The sequence below is a fragment of the Hemiscyllium ocellatum genome, chromosome 14 (assembly GCF_020745735.1).
Source record: "Hemiscyllium ocellatum isolate sHemOce1 chromosome 14, sHemOce1.pat.X.cur, whole genome shotgun sequence".
Classification (NCBI taxonomy): Eukaryota; Metazoa; Chordata; class Chondrichthyes; order Orectolobiformes; family Hemiscylliidae; genus Hemiscyllium; species Hemiscyllium ocellatum.
Window position 1 is genome coordinate 33,180,397 of NC_083414.1, and position 19,701 is coordinate 33,200,097.

General features: G+C 39.0%; 1 protein-coding gene and 1 long non-coding RNA gene across 4 annotated transcripts in view; one reads left to right on the top strand and one right to left on the bottom strand.

The window, feature by feature from the left end:
* Window positions 1–19,701, top strand: part of cacna2d3a (calcium channel, voltage-dependent, alpha 2/delta subunit 3a) — a 953,890-nt gene that overhangs the window by 923,640 nt on the left and 10,549 nt on the right. The window lies entirely within an intron of this gene.
* The window catches only part of LOC132822337 (uncharacterized), a 130,415-nt gene that overhangs the window by 1,437 nt on the left and 109,277 nt on the right, over window positions 1–19,701 (bottom strand). The window contains exon 2 of the long non-coding RNA XR_009645433.1: window positions 15,289–15,358. This is a non-coding gene — a long non-coding RNA (uncharacterized LOC132822337). The remainder of the gene's footprint in view (window positions 1–15,288; window positions 15,359–19,701) is intronic.

The window sequence follows — 19,701 nt, forward strand, 5'->3', positions numbered from 1 at the left end:
TCTACCACCCTGCCCTTGTCAACTTTCTTTGTCACTTCATCAAAGAACTCTAACAAATTTGTGAGGTATGATCTCCTGCGCACAAAGTGATGCTGACTATTCCTAATCCAACCCTGTGTTTTCTAAATGCATGTATATCTTATCTCTCAGATTCTTCTCAAGTAACTTACCTGCCACAGATGTTAGGCTTACATCCTATGTTTCTAAAGGTGGTATCTGTAAAGATAGTGAATGGTTATGATTTTCCAAAAGTCAGTTGATTCTGAATGGTCCAGAAAATTGAAAGTGTAATGAGGTCAGCCAGGTGCACTTCTTAGAATATGAGTTGATGCATTGAGCCACCTCCCATTGGCAGATATACCACTGGTGATACCACCACTGGAAGAGTCCATAAATTTTCTTGATACACTTACAGTCACATCTGACAGCATCAGACTTTGGACGCAGAAGGATCCAGTTCTGGCAAAACTGAATCAGCTGGTGGTGATGGGGAAACCAAAGGGCCATCACAACCAAAATTGAAACCTTTTTGGATCCGGAGAGTTCAGATCACAGTAGAAGAGGGCAAATAATTTTAGAGAGCAAGAATAATCGTCCCAGATAAGGTTGCCACTAAATACTGACTGAACTCTACAACCTCATCTAAGGATCTCCAAAATGAAGATGTTGGCAAGAGGTTATGTCTGGTAGCCAGGCTTGGACACAGACATAGCTGCATTGGTGGGCCAATGCCCAGAATGCCAATGAGGAGAGACATTACCACCAGCAGCTCCTCCACATTAATGGGAATGGCCAGGTAAACCCTCAATTTGGTTACACATCAACCGTGCAGTCTTTTCATGGACTCAATTTTCTTAGTCATTTTAGATGCCCACACAAAGTGGTTGGACATACATGGAGGTCATTCATCAAACAAGGGAATGACAATAGGAAAACTATGTGCATTTTTGCATTACATGGACTCCCAGAAGTGTTAGTTACAGATAACAGGCCATTGTTTGCCAGTAGGGAATTTGAGTATTTCCTAATGTTGAATGGGATTCAATATATGAGGACAGCTTCATATCATCCATCATCCAATGTCCTGGTAGAAAGAGCAATCCAAACTTTGAAAGCAGACTTAAAGAAACAGCCGGCAGCTTTGCTAAATACCAAACTGTCCCAGTTCCTACCTGCAGGGATAGCTCCAGCAGTGTTACTAATGGGGAGAAGACTCCAAACCAGGTTAAACCTGAACTTTCAGGGCCTGGGGGTGGACATTGATATGGCACCAGGAATGTCAGTGCCAGATGCCATACTCTGCCAAGCGAGAATGACAGTTTACCACAGGGGACGAAGTTTGGTGTAGGAACTTGGGTCAATGCAAGGTCAGGATCAGTAATGTTTATAGTTAGGGTAGGAGCAACGGTCCTGAACAAACATATGGACCATATGAAAGCCATGAACTCACAAACATTGCAGGAGCAAAATATGCCCAAGGTCATTGGAACAGTTGGAAAGGCAGTTGGAACCCGTGCGTTCTCCCTTTTCATCAAGCGTTGAAGAGACCTCTGAATCTGAGATGGACATAGTGGATCTTGCTGCATCGATGCCTTTGTTGCTGGTAAAAGAGAGTGAATTTCTCCCAAGACACTCGGTGCAAGAGGTGGGTTGCTGCTTGTTACATGCCACTCATATCTGATGCAGAGTTGGAGGAACCTGACCCAGTGATCATTTACCTCAGAAGGCTACAAGAGAATGGACTGGTCAATGTCCTTGGACTCAGAGTGGGAGTGATACAGTGATTGTAACAAGGTCAGCCAGGTAGATCTCATAGCATGATTTCCCTGATTGAGGCTAATAATCTGGTCCAACTAGGGAGCCCTGGCTGATAGATAAAAAGATGAGTGCCAGACATTCTGGCATTCTATGAGCTGGCTCTGAGGAAGCTATACCAGTGTCAAGGATTTTCCGTGTGTAAATAAAAGGTGACTTGGTGACAGGATATTGACCCTGTTTGGAGTTATTTTAGGAAGTTGGTAATATATTAGCACTATTCAAGAATGGAAAAAGGAGAGAAAACAGGGAACTACAAGTCAGCTGTTCATCAAGTATTTGGAAAGTTCTGGAATCTATTACCAACAAGTCTTAACAATGCACTTATACAAGTCATAGTATGATGTGACAAAGTCACCACGATTTTTAAAAACAAAATCATTTTTTGACAAATTAATTTAATTTTTTTAAAGATGCACCTCGTAGGGTGGATAAAGGGGAAACCAGTAGTCATCTACATAGGTTTATGCTCTCATCTTGAAGGTAAATAATTACTATATTATTTCAAATGTTCCTATTGAATGCCTCTGATTGCTGATTGGCATTGAAAATGTAATTACTGAGGCTTGAATTTTTACAGAGAGGTTCTATTGTTATGGAATAGGCCAGACCACTCAAAACATTCTTGAGCAGGCACTCTAGACCATAACTTTGCAATTTGTTTCGGTAGGCATACAGGGAAAAATGACCAGAGTAAGTTAGCTAGGTTGACTAATGGTTTTTAAAACAGACAGAAATTTATTCACAAAATTACACAACGAAACACAAGGAACAGAATAAAGAACCCTTACAGAACTCAGTCTATCCAAACGAGACTTAATTATACTGTTCCGAATATACACAACTGTCCCAATAAGCAAACCCCCTTTAAAAAAAATAAAAAATCAGGAACAGATGCTTACAGGTTGAAGTTAGAAGGGCAGAAAGAGAGAGAGAGAGTTTCAACACAACTCAATGTTGAACTCCCAACTAGTTCTGGACTCAGCTAGAGAGTTGGCCACTTTCATTATATAGGTCACTTCTAAAACATGACCGCTTTGGCATGAACTGAAAATGTGTTGCTGGTTAAAGCACAGCAGGTTAGGCAGCATCCAAGGAACAGGAAATTCGACGTTTCGGGCCAGAGCCCTTCATCAGGAATCTGATTTGGCATGAAGTCTCATCTGTTTACATATAAACAAAACAGCCTCACAACATTCTTTAATCTCTGTACCAAACCACTCTAATCAGAACCGGGAGCTAGTTTATGACCTCTCTGAAAAAAACCAAGGACACAGTATCCTTGAGAAAAGGGACAGCTTTTAGATAAAAGGTACCAGCTTTCTGACACTATGCCCTGGTGAAAATGGCACCAGAGGCATGTGTCTTAAAGTTCCAACCTCAAACCCAGCTCCACCGTGTTTGCAGAATAGAAATAGGGACAGATTGTACTTTGCATATCTGATTCACAGAAGCAACTGCACATGCTTAAGTTCAACTGCCTTCAGTCTGATGGGATATTCAAAACGGTGGAACAGTGGTTAGCACTCCTGAGCACCCACAACGCCAGAGACCAGGTTTCAATTCCCGCCTCAGGCGACTCTCTGTGTGGAGTTTGCACATTCTCCCCATGTCTGCATGAGTTTCCCCGGGTGCTCCGGTTTCCTCCCACAATCCAAAAATGTGCAGGTTAGGTGAATTAGCCATGCTAAATTGCCCGTAGTGTTAGGTGAAGGGGTAAATGTAGGGGAATGGGTCCGGGTGGGTTACACTTCGGCGGGTCGGTGTGGATTTGTTGGGCTGAAGGGCCTGTTTCCACACTGTACGTAATCTAATCTACTAACTTGTGCACTTTAAACCTGGGAGTAGAATAGCTAAACTTATCCAAGTTCTTTAGAGAACCTGTTTGGATATGGTGGTCCTAGAACACCTTTGGGACAGGGATGGTGTTCTTTGGAATTATTAAAATTAAGCATTAATGTGTATAAATTTGGATAATCTCATTGGAACTGTTGAGCTACCTAGAAATATCAAAAGTACCCATTAAAAGTAACTGTCAAAGCATTTAAATTTCTTGCCATTTAAGTATTTGAAAAGTGCAGTATTCAACTAAGTCGGTGATTACTGTTTCACTCTGTCTATTGATGTAAATCTGAGGAGTTTGTTGACAGGGTCAGTGTTTTATAACTAAGGTTGCCTGTAAATTCACAATTGGTTGAACGATCCAACTGCTTATAAAGGCTCTGAAATGGATCTGTGAGGATTTTTGCTTATTCTTATCATCAATAAAGCAAATTAAATGTGCGAGTGGGTTTTTAATCAAATATCGTCTTTATAAGTACTAACTTCATCAATAGACATTTAGTAATTCAACATTATTGATCTCCTCATGTGGGGTCCTCATATCTGACTATGGTGCATACTGAGTGAGTTACCTTGGAGGATGTAAAGCAAAAGTTGATGTGGGGAGGGTATGGGTTGCCATATGTTGCACTACATTGGTGTAGAGCTATGAAGCACCAGTTGGAGGGTGGAGAGGCATAGATTGTCATTGAAGGTGAGAGGTACCTTGGGGAGGTGGAATGAGGGGACATAAGAAGGCATGGGAGTATGAATTGCCATGAAATGTGAGTGGAGGGTGTAGGCTGACATAATAGCACATGAGAATGTGTGAAGTAGCATAGGTTTGCATAAAGTATATGAGGGCCTTCAAGTGTGGGTGGGAGCATGAGAGGGAATGGGTAAACTTTCTTTTATTCATTCATGGGATGTGAGCATCACTGGCTAGACCAGCATTTATTGCCCATCCTTAATTGCCAAGAGGGCAATTTGAGATTCAACCACATTACTGAGGGTTTGGAGTCACATATACTTAGACCAGATAAGGATGGCAATTTCTTTCCCTAAAGGACATTAGTGAACCAATTGTTTATTTTTTCCCAACAATCGATAATAGATTCACGTTCATCATTAGATTCTTAATTCCAATTTTTTTTCTATTGAATTCAAATCCTTCCATTTGTTGTGGTGGGATTTGAACCTGGGTCCCCAGAACATCATCTGGGCTCTGGATTAAGTCCAGTGATAATATCACTAAGCCATGACCTCCGCATTATGGATGAAGAAAAGGGATTACCTGAGGGGTCGAGGACTGGAAGACTGTTTCCTTCCTTCATTCTTCATTGCACGTCTGAGAAATGTGCCAGAGTACTAATTCTGGCCTTTCCCAAAACCCACTTCAAACTTGGCAGCCTGTGTATGCTTTCAGAGGGCAGAAGTCACAAATCCCATAAACCCTGGCACCCCAAGGATGAGAATCTGAATTTCCATGCACTTCTCCTGAGTTAAATTTGCAGAGCCAAGAATTAACCTGACTGTGCTCCCAAGGCATGTCAAATCAAATTCATGTCAAATCTTTGATCTAAAACCTTTTTTTTGATTTTCTGAGTTTAGTGAAAGTACAGTAGGTTGGGGATTATGATAATAGATTAGCAAACTCAGCCTCCAGCAGTCTCCAGCCTCAATAATCTCTTCCTCCATTGAGCTACACCACCGCATACCTACTCACAGCACCCAGCTTCTATCTGGTACATTACATACCACAACAAACCCCGCCCCCCTCCCCCCCTCCCCCCACACCATCCAACCTTCACATCTAGTCCCTATGCCCTGCTTTTCATCTGACAGATGACAGAAAGGCAACTGAACATTTTGAGGATTGCTTTAATAATAGAGATATGATTTTTCCAATCAAGTAAACAAGATTATAAAGCCAAATCAAGAAGAATTATAAGTGGAGCTATAAAAAATTAGAAGTATTAGATATTATGTTGGACATGTGTAATACCAACTAAAGCTGAGCAGATTTCTTATGCTGTCTTCAAATGCACATAGAGGCATAGAACCATACAGGACGGAAACAGACGCTTCAGTCCAACTTGTCCGTGCTGACCAGATATCCTAAACTGGCCCAGTCCCATTTACTAGCATTTAGCTCATATCCCTCTATTATTATACCCACCTAGATGCCTTTTAAATGTTGTAATTATACCAGCCTCCATGACTTCCTCTGGCAGCTCATTCCAATCACATACCATCCTCTGTGTGAAAAAGTTACCCCTCAGGCTGTTTTTAAATCTTCTCACTCTCACCCCAAACCTATGCCGTCCAATCTTGGCCTCCCCCACCCTGGCAAAAAGTACCCAGCCATTCATCCCATCCATGCTCCTCATGATTCCGAAAATCCCTATACAGTCACACCTCAACCTCCAACGTTCCAGGGAAAAAAGTCCCAGCCTATTCAGCCTCTCCCCACAGCTCAAACTCTCCAATTCCAGCAATGTCCTCATAAATCTATTCAAACACCCTTCAAGTTAAACAACATCCTTTCTATAGCAGGGTGACCAGAATTGTGCGCAGTATTCCAAAAGTGGCCTCACCATGTCCCTCAGAACCACAACATGACCTCCCAACTCCCACACCCAATGCACCAACCAACAAAGGCAAGCATGTCAAACACTCTCTGCGCCACTCCATCTACCTGCAACCTCACCCTCAAGGAACATGAAGCTGCACCCCCAGTTCGCTCCATTGAGCAACACTCCCCAGGACCCTACCATTAATTGTATAGGTCCTGCCCCGTCTTGTTTACTAAAATGCAACACACTTCACACTTATCTAAATTAAGCTCCATCCAGATGTGCAAAGAAAGTATTTTACACAAGCAGTGGTAGATGTTTGCAACCCGTAGCCAGGAGAGACGGTAGAAGCAGATATGTGAGCAACATGAGCATTTAGACAGAGACAGAACATGCTGGAAATGGAGGGATACAGAGCACATGCAGGCAGATAGGAATAGTTTAGAATGGGCAACATGGTCACCACAGTCATAGTGGGCCGAAGGGCCAGATATTCACCATTCCCTCATGGAAAGTGTTTTGCAAGAACACCAACATAACCGCCCCCCAACCGATCACCCCTCCCCCCCTCCATGTTCCCCCCATCCCCAACGCCAGACCAAAGGGCACTACCCACTTGGGTTGATACTCATGTATGGAGGGCATAGGTTTGGGGTGAGAGTGACAAGATTTAAAAAGAGCCTGAGGGATAACTTTTCACACAGAGGATGGTACGTGGTTGGAATGAGCTGCCAGAGGCAGTCATGGAGGCTGGTACATATACAACATTTAAAAGGCATCTAGATGGGTATAATAATAAAGGGATATGAGGCAAATGCTGGTAAATGGGACCAGGTCAGTTTAGGATATCAGCTCAGCAGAAAGGAGGTTCCCCCCTGCAGGAGGAGCAACATATGAAGAATGACCACTTAGGCATCCCTGTAAGAATCAGACCTAGGGGAAGGAAATAAAAACATGAGGAAAGAAAATAATATTATAAAATTATACGAAGTGTTACAACCAGTTTAGGAGGGTGCACAGCTCCCCTTTTTTAACGTCTTCTTGTTGAACCATGTTATATTTTAACAGAATGTAGAACCGAATGGAAGACCTATAATCTAAAACAAGTTACTGAAATATGGTTCAGTTGTATATTTTAAGTCCATCTTTGTTGTCTTTTTCAAACTAAACAATCCACAGATAACCTTTCATCTCCAATGAAGCAGAGAGATAATTACAAAAAATCTGCTTCATTTAATTGGATTATAGGTCATCCCTTTAGTTGTTATTCAGCTTTACTCACTTTACTCACACTGTCTAACACCTTTGGTCACCTCCAGAGACTTATTATTCAACACTCCACTCACATCATTTTATAATCTCTCTGCCCTTGATCTCTCTGGCCATAAATTCTGTGTTCTGTGTGCTTCCTTCTCACTTCGCCTGATGAAAGGGCTATGTTTCGAATTCTTGTGATTTCAAATAAATCTGTTGAATTATAGCCTGATGTCATGTGATTTCTTACTCAATTAAATATAGTTAACCAGATCATAAGTGAAAGTGAGCCAATTCCAAGGTTTTCTTGACTGAAAGAGTGGATTTTTATTGGCTGTAACTAGACTGAAATCAAAATACAACATCAATGCACACATTAAACATAAATAATGAACTTACAAAGACTGTAGTGAGAGGGGTATCTAATACAATCAGGAGGTTAAGGTTGCATTTTACAATTTGTTTTTGTTTTGATTTGTGAGAGTGAAACCCGGGTAACTCAGCAGTGGCAGTACTTGCAGATGCATTTAATTTCTCAGTCAATTGTGAGTTTTCCAAACTTTTTTGTTAGTGGTAGGCATTTACTGAGATTGAGATTGAGAGAATGTGAAGAACTTCCAGTGGCTGAGTTTAATAGTTCATGTTCCTTTCTTTCACTGCTTTGTTATCTAAACCAAGCCACTGAAATATGGTTCAGTTGTATATTTCAAGTCTGGCTCTGTTGTCTTTTTCAAACTAAGTAGATCATAGGTAACCTTTCATCTCCAATATGCGCAGTAATCATGTTAGTGTGAGTTCAACAAGGGATGCTATTTTTTTCATACCTCATTGAGTTTCAGTGTCCCTTGAAAGAAAATGCTACTTCTGGGGCGTCTAGGTTCATATATTCCACATGAGTTTTCTGAACTTGTCACATGATAACAGTCGTGGTTTTGATTAGTTTAAAACCCATTTCAATCCATGAAAGTCAAATGTTGAAAGTTGAATATTATTGACAATTTTCACTATGATCTCAACAGAAATATTATTCATCAAGTTGCAATTGGTTGTGTTGTGAGGATAGGTTGATAGTATGAGTGAGGGCAAGGTTAGACTTGGATAAGCTGCCACAGCGTCAAGGCGTACTGGCACATAACATCTTGATTAGCGTAGAAAGATTCACAGTGTGAGTCGTATGTCTTCACATTGATCATTTTGGAAAGACAGGAAGAAAACAAAAGGAAGCTGGGAAAAATAAAATCACATAGCTACTGTTAAGTTTGACTAGTACTTTAGTATTGTATTTGTGTATTCCAAAAGTCAGTAAACAGAAATCTTGGAAAGCTTGGCTATGAGGGTACTTTTCGTACAAAAACATGAATCATAGACACTTACTCTCAGAGATCAAAACAGAAAAGTAAGAATATGTGACCAGCAATTAGTTTTCAAAAAAGGAAGGTTTGCCATATTTAATTTTAGGTAACATTATCCATTTCTGTGATGCAGCCAGCTAATACAGCACTAATTATCAGACCACAAAGTTTATTTACTAATACTTTTTAAAAAACAGCTTAAATTGAGATAGAGTTTTCATGCTTACATAATTAGTAATTAATATTAAAAATGCATGTAGCAAGGATACAAATTCAATATGTATAATAAATATTTAGCTGGACCTGGATTTGTTTAAACACAAAATAAATGTATGGAATTTGTGAACATATTACTTAGTTTGACATTCATTCCACAAACCAAATGGAAATAATTGAAAAATATTTTTGTATTAATAGTTGAAGTTGTAAGGACACTTTAGATTAAATATGGAAGTCAAATTTGTACCTGCAGCACTTCTAACATTGGCCCTGAAATTATGCTTTGGGACACTGAATGATGAACCTTAATAGAAAAACATTTAACCTTGTATCACCAATTGTTTGTATAAGTAGTTAAGAATGGACCGGAGAGGCAACAGCTTAGTGGTAATAATTTTGGACTGTTAACCCAGAGACCAAGTAATGTCCTGGGGATCTGGGTTTAAATCCTGCTACAGCAGATGGTGGAATTTAAATCCAATGAAAGTTGGAATTAAGAGTCTATTGATGACCATGAATCAATTGTTGGATTCCTCTGATTCAGTAGTGTCCTTTAGGAAAAGAAATTGCCATCCTTACCTCGTCTAGCCTACATGTGATTCCAGACTCGCAGAAATGTGTTTGACTCTTAATTGTCCTCTGGGCAATCAATGATGGCCGAGCCAGTGATGTCCTCATCCTAAGAATGAGTAAAAAAAACTTATCCCTCCTGGCATTCCCGAAGAACTGCACCAATTAGTTGCTTCTCAGCATCAGCTTTCTATCTGAATAAGTATCTTGAGCATGCAAATATAAGTCCTAACAAGGACTTTAATTCCCTGAATGAAAAGTGAGCAGACAATTCGATAGAGCTTGTACCATACATCCATATTCTTTGTTCAGTCATTCCAGATCTTCAGTGATCCAATTAACAGCCTTTAAGAAGGTCACTTGATGTTTTGCACACAAGTGAAGGAAACATTTTTGGAATTTAATTTCTGAGGAGCTCCATGAATTTTCCTTCCACTCCTCTTCCACTAGAATCTGGTTTTACCAGCTAGGGCTGTAGGAATTTTAACTAACTCTCCACCATTTCACCTATTCCACTGACTCTATCTTCCCCCATGCTCCTTTACCACAAGTCCTCCTGCACAAGGCTTCATTCCCAGATCCCATTCCCCAGGTTCTCACAGTCTACCCTGAGTTCCCACCCTGCTTCCGTATTCCACTCCTTCAGTCCCAATGACCAGTCCATCTTTCTCCCCACTGAGCCACTATTCCCCAGATTCTGAAGTGTTTGAACCATCATTCTCCAGTTCCAGACTCTTACCCTTACACATTATTCTCAATTTCTGTCTCACATTCACTATTCTTTCCTTTTCTCAGTCCACCATTCTCCAATCTCCCTTCCTGCTGTGATCCTAGTCCCCAGGCTTTAACTCTTCTAAGTCCTCAGTTTGTGTACCTCAAGTCTTCTATTTCTTCTTCACGCTCACCAAGTCCCCATTCCTTAATCTTTTTCAGTTGAATCTGATATCTTCCTTTTCCCAAATTCTTCATTCTCCACAGTGTTTTCCTGACTCCCTCATTCTATAATCTTTGGCCTGAATTTCTCATTCCTCAGTTACTTTCTCTCCCGAGCAAATATTCCTCAGTTTCTTTCCTCTCCACCAACTTCCATTCGACATCTCTATCTCTCTTCCCTATAGCTCTTCCCTGATTCCTGAGCCCTCTCACAATTGCATCCAACCCTTGTAGCTCTCTGTAACAAGCTCCATAGAAAAGGTTGGGAAGTGATTCTGTTTCAGATTAGTGTAGTATAACTTCATTCTGTCTCCCAACACAAGGCTACGGTCACTAGCTTTGTAAAGTGCTCTACACAAATGTCTATTGCTCATGTTGCCGTACTGCGTTGAGCTGGGGGACATAAATTGTTAATCCAGGCTTCGATAGTGAGCACTCATGAAAGGACGTTGTATGATCAGAAGGTTTTATTTTGATTGACTCCACAACTGTGAGGTTGTACTTTGGTGCACTCTGGTGGGCCTGGGCAGGTTGGCGAACCTGAGTTTCAGACTGATGTCTTCTGGCATGCATTCACCTCGCACTGTCCTATTTAATAATTTGAATTTCTCTTCCAGTGAGTCTGCTCCACAATTTCACTCCATTGCTTTTGTGGGGTTTTTTTCTAAGTAACACCTTTTAACGCCACAGACAACTAACCACATAAGGAATTTCAGCCAAACGTATGAATCATCAATATACTTGTATCCATGGTACCTATGCAGCACAAAATAATTTTGCGCTGACATCCAGATTTGGTATTTAACTGCTATGCTTGCTCAGGATATTCTGAATTTAGATTAGGAACACATTCATCTGCAGTTCCACTGTAACACAAGCAAGGGATTCAGATTACATCATAAGGCATGACAGTGAAGCCATTTGTTGCATAAGCAATTACAGGAAATTGATCTTGTAACTGTGAGAAGAGTGCTATAAATTAGTTTTATAAATTGTAATATCAAACACAATATTATCATTGCTATCTAATCAACATGAAAAAAGATTTTAAGAATTAATTACCTAAGGTCATATATTCACCTATACTTTCTAAAAATAATAAAGCTGCAAGAAATTATTTGTTCTTTTTGATGTTAGTTTTCTGAGATAATGTGATATTTTGCATCCTAAGCACTCAAAACATGACAATATTGAGATAATATGTTTCATTTTGAGAATGAATTAAGGTTGAAGTGTTCCTCCATCATTCAATCTCATGTAACCATTATTTGATGCATTTATTTTAGTAAGCTGAGGATTAGAAAGTCTCATTTACTTGTTTTAATATAAAATGTATTTATATATCAACCATTCTTCAGATAACAACACATGGGGAAAAAAATGAGTTTAAAAAAATTAATACTTGTAAGTCAATCTGTTTATTTTACTGGAACTCCATTTTGAAATATCTAAGAAGAGTCAAACTGTACGTCTTTTGTATCTTTTACTGGTTTTTTCCTTCTATAAAGATCTAAATTCAGCATCATGGGCTCATTTGTAAGACAGGTTGTTAAACTGGCCTGGAGCATGTGAACTGTACCATCTTACCCCTCCAAGTTCTGGGTCTGCAGCAGCTAAACTAGAACTGGTTCATGGCCCCGCTACTGAATGGTCATCAGAAACAAAAGCTGTAAACCTTACGGGATTTTTAGATTCTGAAGGAGCAGTAATAAGGACTGTTGCTGGCCAAAGCTCACCTCTCTCACAGATTTACCTCAACAGCAACAAATGAATTTGCAGCTCAACTGAATTGATCACAATGAGACACAATTTAGGCTATTAACAGGTTTAAGTCACAAACTTGTTTTCTTTTACAGAGAGATGACTGTCGATAGATTGAATACTTCATTTTATGGTTCTAAATTTCTCTTTCATGCCATTTGGTTATCAATCTATATATCTTGATTAGTTAGATAAGTGACTAAAACATTTACTTTTTGCAATTTGTTACAAAAAGATAGTTTACTGCTTTAACTGCTCTCTGAATGGATGTGATTGGAGATTTGGAATTACTATTCAAGTTTGATTCATTAACTGTCTTATGTTTCAATTTTAATCATATGTGAACTGAACCTCAAATGGGTGATAGATATGGGACTAAAGGAATTTCCTGACAAGTTAGTTCCAATTAATCCAGAATTGAATAAAGAGCAACATGTCAAGTTTTGAAACATAGCCAAATAGTACAAATTTTATTGAATCTGGTACAAAGAGTTTGGGGTTAATCTGATGCGTTATCTTTCTCAAGATGTTGTGCTAATGATGTCAAGAAGCTTGGAAGCTTCATATATTTTAGTACAGTTCAAAGCTAAAACTACAGCTTTGAAGCTTCCACATTTTGCCACCCCGATCTCCATCTCCTGGCCCTCATCTAGCTTCCCTTAACTGGAATTTAAATCCACCAAATGTCAGCCAAATCTTTGAAGCAGGATTATTTCACATAGTGGAGTCTTTGAAGATATGAAAATATAGCTATCAGTCAGCTGGAAAGTGGTGATGAAAGAATTAGAGGTCAATTATAAAACAGCTATACAAAATTGTGTACAAAGATTGGAATTATTGGTACAAGTCACTAGTGGTCTTTTACAATTGATCCATTTTAGAGATTATGCCATAAAGGATTTTACCCCAAAGAAGTTGAGAGTATCCTTGCAAGCTTTGAGGCCTCTAGCACTCCTATTCAATGATTTTTGCAGTATTGGCACCATTGTCATGTACACCTCAGAACATATTGTGCCTAGAGATACCAGTGAAATCTTTCAGCTTGCTCTGGTGATTCCTACTCTTGCTGGGCTGTGTAGCTTTTTTCCCAGTTGGGGGAGGGGTGAAGAAATGTCTGTTAATGTTTCCACCTGGCAACTACTCATATACTTCCTGGCAACTAGTCAAGAACTATATTGGCTAAAGCTGAGGAGCAGATTTTCATATACAGCTTTGTTAGTTCTGATGATGATGATTTTTTATTTAATTTCAATGTTTTGTTATTTTTGAACTGATGCTTAAAAACAAATCTCTTGAAAGGACTGTTACTTTAAGAACATCATGTGTATTATGCATGTGTCAGCCTTAGCATAGTGAAGCAATCTTCCCTCTGAGTTGGCAAGTCATAGATGCAAGACCATAGCTTGTCTTAGGCACATAATTCCAACTGAGCCATCAGCACAGTGCTGAAGAAGTTGAGTGTTGCACTAGGAAGATGCCACCTTTTAAATCAATGTTAATTCCGCTCTCTTGGGTCACGATAAAAGATCCCAAATCACTATTCAAAGAAAACTCTGGTGACCTGTAATAGTTTTATCTCAATCTACACTACAATAAGATAGATCATCTGGTTATATATCTCATTGTTGTTTGTGGAGCCTTCCTACTGTATGAAATTTGGCTGTCGTCTTTCATTACTTTACAATTGTGGCAACAATTCAAAATGACTTCATTGGTTTTCAGATGCATTGGGACATCCAAAGATGCTAATGAGCTCAAAATGAAAGAATGCTTCTTTATTCCTTTTCTTTACTATTAGCTGCCAAGAAAGAACCAAAAGCAACTGCAGAAGTTGATAAAATTTGATAATTTAAAAGTTAGTGTACTACAATTGACTTAAGTGTAAAATCTATTCAATATCCTTTAGCATTGGAACTAAAGATAAAAGGTCCTCAACAAATTTACAGAAGTTCATTTCTTTATATTGTAAACAATATTAAAACTAAAAATATTTGGATTGTTCATCTACATAGTTTTATTCCTGCACATTACAGGGGTTGATAGCTCATTTAACTGGATAGCTAGCTTGCAATGCCCACTGAGGCTAACAGCATGGGTTCAATTCATACATCAGCTGAGGCTACCATGAAGGACTCTCCTTCTCAACTTCTCCCCTCACCTGAGATGTGGGTGACCCTCAGCTTAAACCATCACCTGTTGTTCCTCTCAGAGAGAAAGACCCTATGATCCAGTAGGATGATAGCAACTTTGCATTTCCTTAATACACATTTCAAGTGCATATTTTCCCACATTATGGCTTTTCCTTTAATTGTTCTGCCCAATAAATGAGAGCAATGTTTATCAATAATACATTTACACAAACATTGCTCACTTGAAGTTGAAAAGGAATGACGTCATAATGAGTTCATTCCCTTTCCTGAAGATCACGATCGACCAACACTTTAAAAATGTTGATTTGAGTTTTCGGTGAGCTGTTCAATTGGCCTATTAGTCTGTTTTACCATCAAAGAACTGATTGAACTGTGAAAATCACAGGGCTGATTCCTTATCACCTTTGTCAATAATTGCATTGTTCTGTGTGAAATATGAAACTCATGCCTGCATTCCTACAACGATCTGATTGTTTATAGGAAAGCAATGCCAGCAGGATTTACCCAATTTTATTTTTCTAGTAGTTTCTCAGCCTCAATCATTTTAATCTCATTTTCTGAGATTACAGTTCTTCTTCCTAAGGTCTTCATCAGCATTTTATTACTCCGGTCTCACAACCTCCCCCATCTTTCCTTTTCAAGTAAATGTTTTGAGTACAATATTCTGTTCCATCTATTCAATGTAAATTACAGGATCGTGTTTTGCTGTTTACCAGCTACCTTCACATCCAACCTTAGAATACCACCCTTCTTCAAACTGTAACTTCTTTCCTTCACCTCCTGCTCTGTTCACATCCCTTCCTTCTGAGCAGTGATTTTCACTCATTTTCCACTCACCTCATCTAGCCAAGCTCTGTAAGTGGTCCGTTTTCATTCTTCACTCCATCATACGTTCTGTCCGTAAGTTCTGCAGAGCAATGAGAATCATTATGAAATGAAACATGAACATATAATGGCCTGAGCGCCAAAACAGGCCTGGTTAGGGTTAAACACAGAGATCTATCAGGTGGATTTGGCTAGCATTCTTTGGCTCTTTATTGAACACAATGTAGCACTGGCTTGATGAGAAAGCACTCCTGGTGATCCACTCTACTTACCCTCTAATCCACAATGGCACCTGATTGAAAACAATCAGAAAATAACTGTTCTGAGGAAGGGTCACTGGACCCAAAATATTAACTCTGATTTCTCTTCACAGCTGTTACCAGACCTGTTGAGCTTTTCCAACAATTTCTGTTTTTGTACCAATTTATGTTATTTGAATCAGAGGTTTTTTATTATTACATTAAATAAGAATAGGATGCTCTAATATTTTTGTTTGTTAGATGTTTTGTTTGTTAGTTTGTTGACTGTTTCATTTGACTAAACTGAAGATATCAGATTATGACTTTTTCGACTTGTTGTAGCCTAGATTCATTAACTTAATTAGCATACATTAATAGCAAAAACATTTGAAAATTTACTGTTATTATTCATTAATTGAAATTCTCAGAAACTTGAGCTTGACATTTGATCTACAGTTCACAAAATACCATTTCTGTCAATGAAATATTGCAATTATCAATTATGTCAATTTGCATGCACATAACGTATGAAACATTGCACTGGTCCCTTTCAAATATGACAAGTGAATCTTTGTATCTGAAATATCATGATTCTTAGTTATTATGTAACATGTTGTGAACATGGGACAATTGAATCTTGTCAATGCATTCTGAAAAAAATTCACATAGAGGTTAATGTAAAGAGAAATCCTGAAAGACAAAAACGTGATTCTTACATATGATTCAAAAATTGAAATATTTATTGCTGATAAGTCCTTTGTTTTAAGGCTAATAGGTAAACTTCAGTTTTATCAGTTTGTTCTTCAAATATAATTTGTGATATAGGGTTGTTATCTTATATATTCATGCAAATTATTTCAGAGCCTGTATTCTGAACCAGTGGCATGTGGGTTTTGGTCTGTGGATATAAAGGGATTTAATCATTAACCTGTCAATTTTTCTGGAGCCAGTACTTATAAGAGAGCAGTTCTTGGAGTACCACTTAGAATTTGTTTGCATTGTTAGTTTTACAACTGAAGAGAGCAAACATTGAAAAGTATTAGTTTGTGTTTGGGTTAGAAGAATCAGAAATTTTTTTTTTGCTTAGGGAAAACTTTTGGTTTCAGTTTGCAGGAGACTGAGATGAAGTTAGATTGAAGATCGGTTTGTCCTGGGAGAAGGAGCAAGTTCATAGCAGTTAGGCAATAGTTTATCCATAGTATGGGATTTAGTTTGAAAATTCAGATCAGAGGTTTTTGGTTAGAAACCTGAATGGTTATTTGAAGCTAAGAACTTTTAAGCTCACTTATATGACTATTCAAGGAAAAGCTCATCAAACTCTCAAGACTGGGAATTTGAAAAAAATTAAGTTCAGCTTTTAAGTTAAGTTAAACCTATCAATCCATTAGAGAAGGGAACCCTTCACTATTTGAGTACTGTAAAGTGATGGTGTTGGCATAGATAGGACTTCATTTTAACATATGCTTTGAAATCTTTCAAGGTATGTCATGTATAAATAGCTTGGTTTGCTTGATTTTAATTTATTGCCTTCTGTGTAATAAACTTCTATTTTACCGGTAAAACCAAATCCACATCATTGTATACGTGATTTTCATTGAAAGATCACCACACGCAGTAAAAACAACAAAATATGATCAACTGTTATGAACCAGGCCAGACCCCTCAAAACATTTCAAAAAGGTAGCCCAGACCCTAAGTTTACTAGTTGTTTTAAGCAGGTATAAAATGGATATTCAAGGAGAGAATCAGCTGGTCAAACCACTTAGTTTTAAACAAAACAGAATTAATTTACAAGATTACTGAATTAAACAAAAACAACAGAAACAGAAAACCGAATAATGTAACCTCTCCAAAAACCCAACAGATCATCCCAACTTGATGATGCTGTACTAGATACTTGCAACAATCCCCATAAACATCCCCTGGCACAAAAAGTAAAATGAAACAAAAGTTCTTAAATAGATAGAAGTCAGAGAGACAGTACAAGCCTGGACCTGCTTCTTTGGGTCCAATAGCTTTTCTTCACAGTATTAAAAAACAAACCAGAGAAAAGCTGAGCTGGGAGAACTTGCCACTTGCCTTTCAGTATACAGTGTTATTTTAAAACTTGGAAGCCTTCTGTCTGAGGCAGTCTATGTTAGCTATTATCAAATTGGGCCTAAAACCCTACACCCAGACTTGTTGCGTTATTTACAACCTCTCTGAGAAAAGGCCAAGGACTATATAACCTTGTTAAAGGACAGCATCATCACACCACCAAGCCAGATTTTAGTATGTGATCAGTTGGGATCATACAGAATTCATAATTCTACTAACTCTGTTCAGAATATTACACTTTCTACCTCAAAATATGTTATTTAAATGATAATCAGTGCAGGACAAATTTATACCTGTGACATGAAGGTTGTTAATGTGTGGAATTAACTTCCTGAGAAGTGGTGGATGCGGATATAATTACAACGTTTAAAAGACATTTGAATATGTACATGAATAGGAAAGGTTTGGAGGGATATGGGCCAGAGGCAGGGAGGTGGGAATAACTAAGTTTGGAATTATGATTGGCATGGGCTGGTTGGACCAAAGGGTCTATTTCCATCCTTTATAGCTCCACGACTCTGACATGAAGGGCAACCTTTTTACACAGAGACAGGCTAGTGTGTGGAATGATCTGTCAGAGAGGATGGTGGAATCTAATACCATTAGAATATTTAAAAGACTTTTGGATAAGGAAAGGATTAAAGGATATGGGCAAAACACAGGCAGGTGGGACTAGTTTTGTTTGAGGACATGGTCGGCATAGACTAGTTTCCATGCTGTATGACTCTGATGACAATAATCTCTGATATGGAGAGATTGTCTTGTGACAAGAGGCTAAACAGGTTGGGAGTCTACTCCCTGGAATTTATAAGAATGAGAAGTGATCTCATCAAATCATATAGGATTAAATAGAACACTGAACATAGAACAGGACAGCACAGCACAGGCACTTTAGCCCTCGATGTGCCAACTTTTTATCCTACTCTAAGATCAAACTAACCTGCATACCCTGCATTTTCCTATCATCAATATGCCTATCCAAGAGTTGCTTAAATATCCCTAATGTATCTGACTCTACTACCACTGCTGGCAGTGCATTCCATGCACCCAACACTCTCTGTGGAAAGAACTTACCTCTGACATCTCCCCTAAACCTTCCTCCAATCACCTTAAAATTATGCCCCTTTGTGATAATCATTTCCCCGCTGGGAAAAAGTCTCTGGCTATCCACTCTATCAATGCCTCTCATCATCTTGTATGCCTCTATCGAGTTACCTCTCGTCGTTTTTCACTCCAATGAGAAAAGCCCTAGCTCCCTTCACCTTTCTTCATAAGACATGCCCTGCAGTCCAGGCAGCATCCTGGTAAATCTCCTCTGCACTCTCTCTGAAGCTTCCACATCCTTCTTATCATAATGCAACCAGAACTGAACACAGTATTCCAAGGGTGGTAGAACCAGGGTTTTATAGAGCCACAGCATAACCTCACAGCTCTTAAACTCAATCCCCCAGCTAATGAAAGCCAACAAACCATACCTTCTTAACAACTCTATCAACCTGGGTGGCAACTTCGAGGGATCTGTGGACATGAACCCCAAGATCCCTGTGTTCCTCCACACTGCCAAGAATCCTGCCTTTAACCCTGTAATCTCCATTCAAATTCGATCTTACAAAATGAATGACTTCATACTTTTCCAGGTTGAACTCCATCTGCCACTTCTCAGCCCAGTTCTGCATCTGGGATGTCCTTAATGAATACTTTGCTTCAGTATTTACTAGTGAGAGGGACCTTGTCGTTTGTGAGGACAGCGTGAAACAAGCGTCAAACAAAACGATTGAACAGGTTGATGTTTATAAGGAGGAAGTGCTGGACATTTTGAAAAACATGAGGATAGTTAAGTCCCCTGGGCTCGTGGGATATACCCAAGGTTACTACAGGAAGCGAGGGAAGAGTTTGCTGCGCCTTTGATGATGATCTTTGTGTCCTCACTGTCCACTGGAGAAGTACCAGATGATTGGAGGGTGGCAAATGTTATTCCCTTATTCAAGAAAGGAAATACAGATAATCCTGGGAATTACAGACCAGTCAGGTTTACATAGGTGATGGGCAAATTAGTGGAAAGGATTCTGAAAGACAGGATTTATGATTA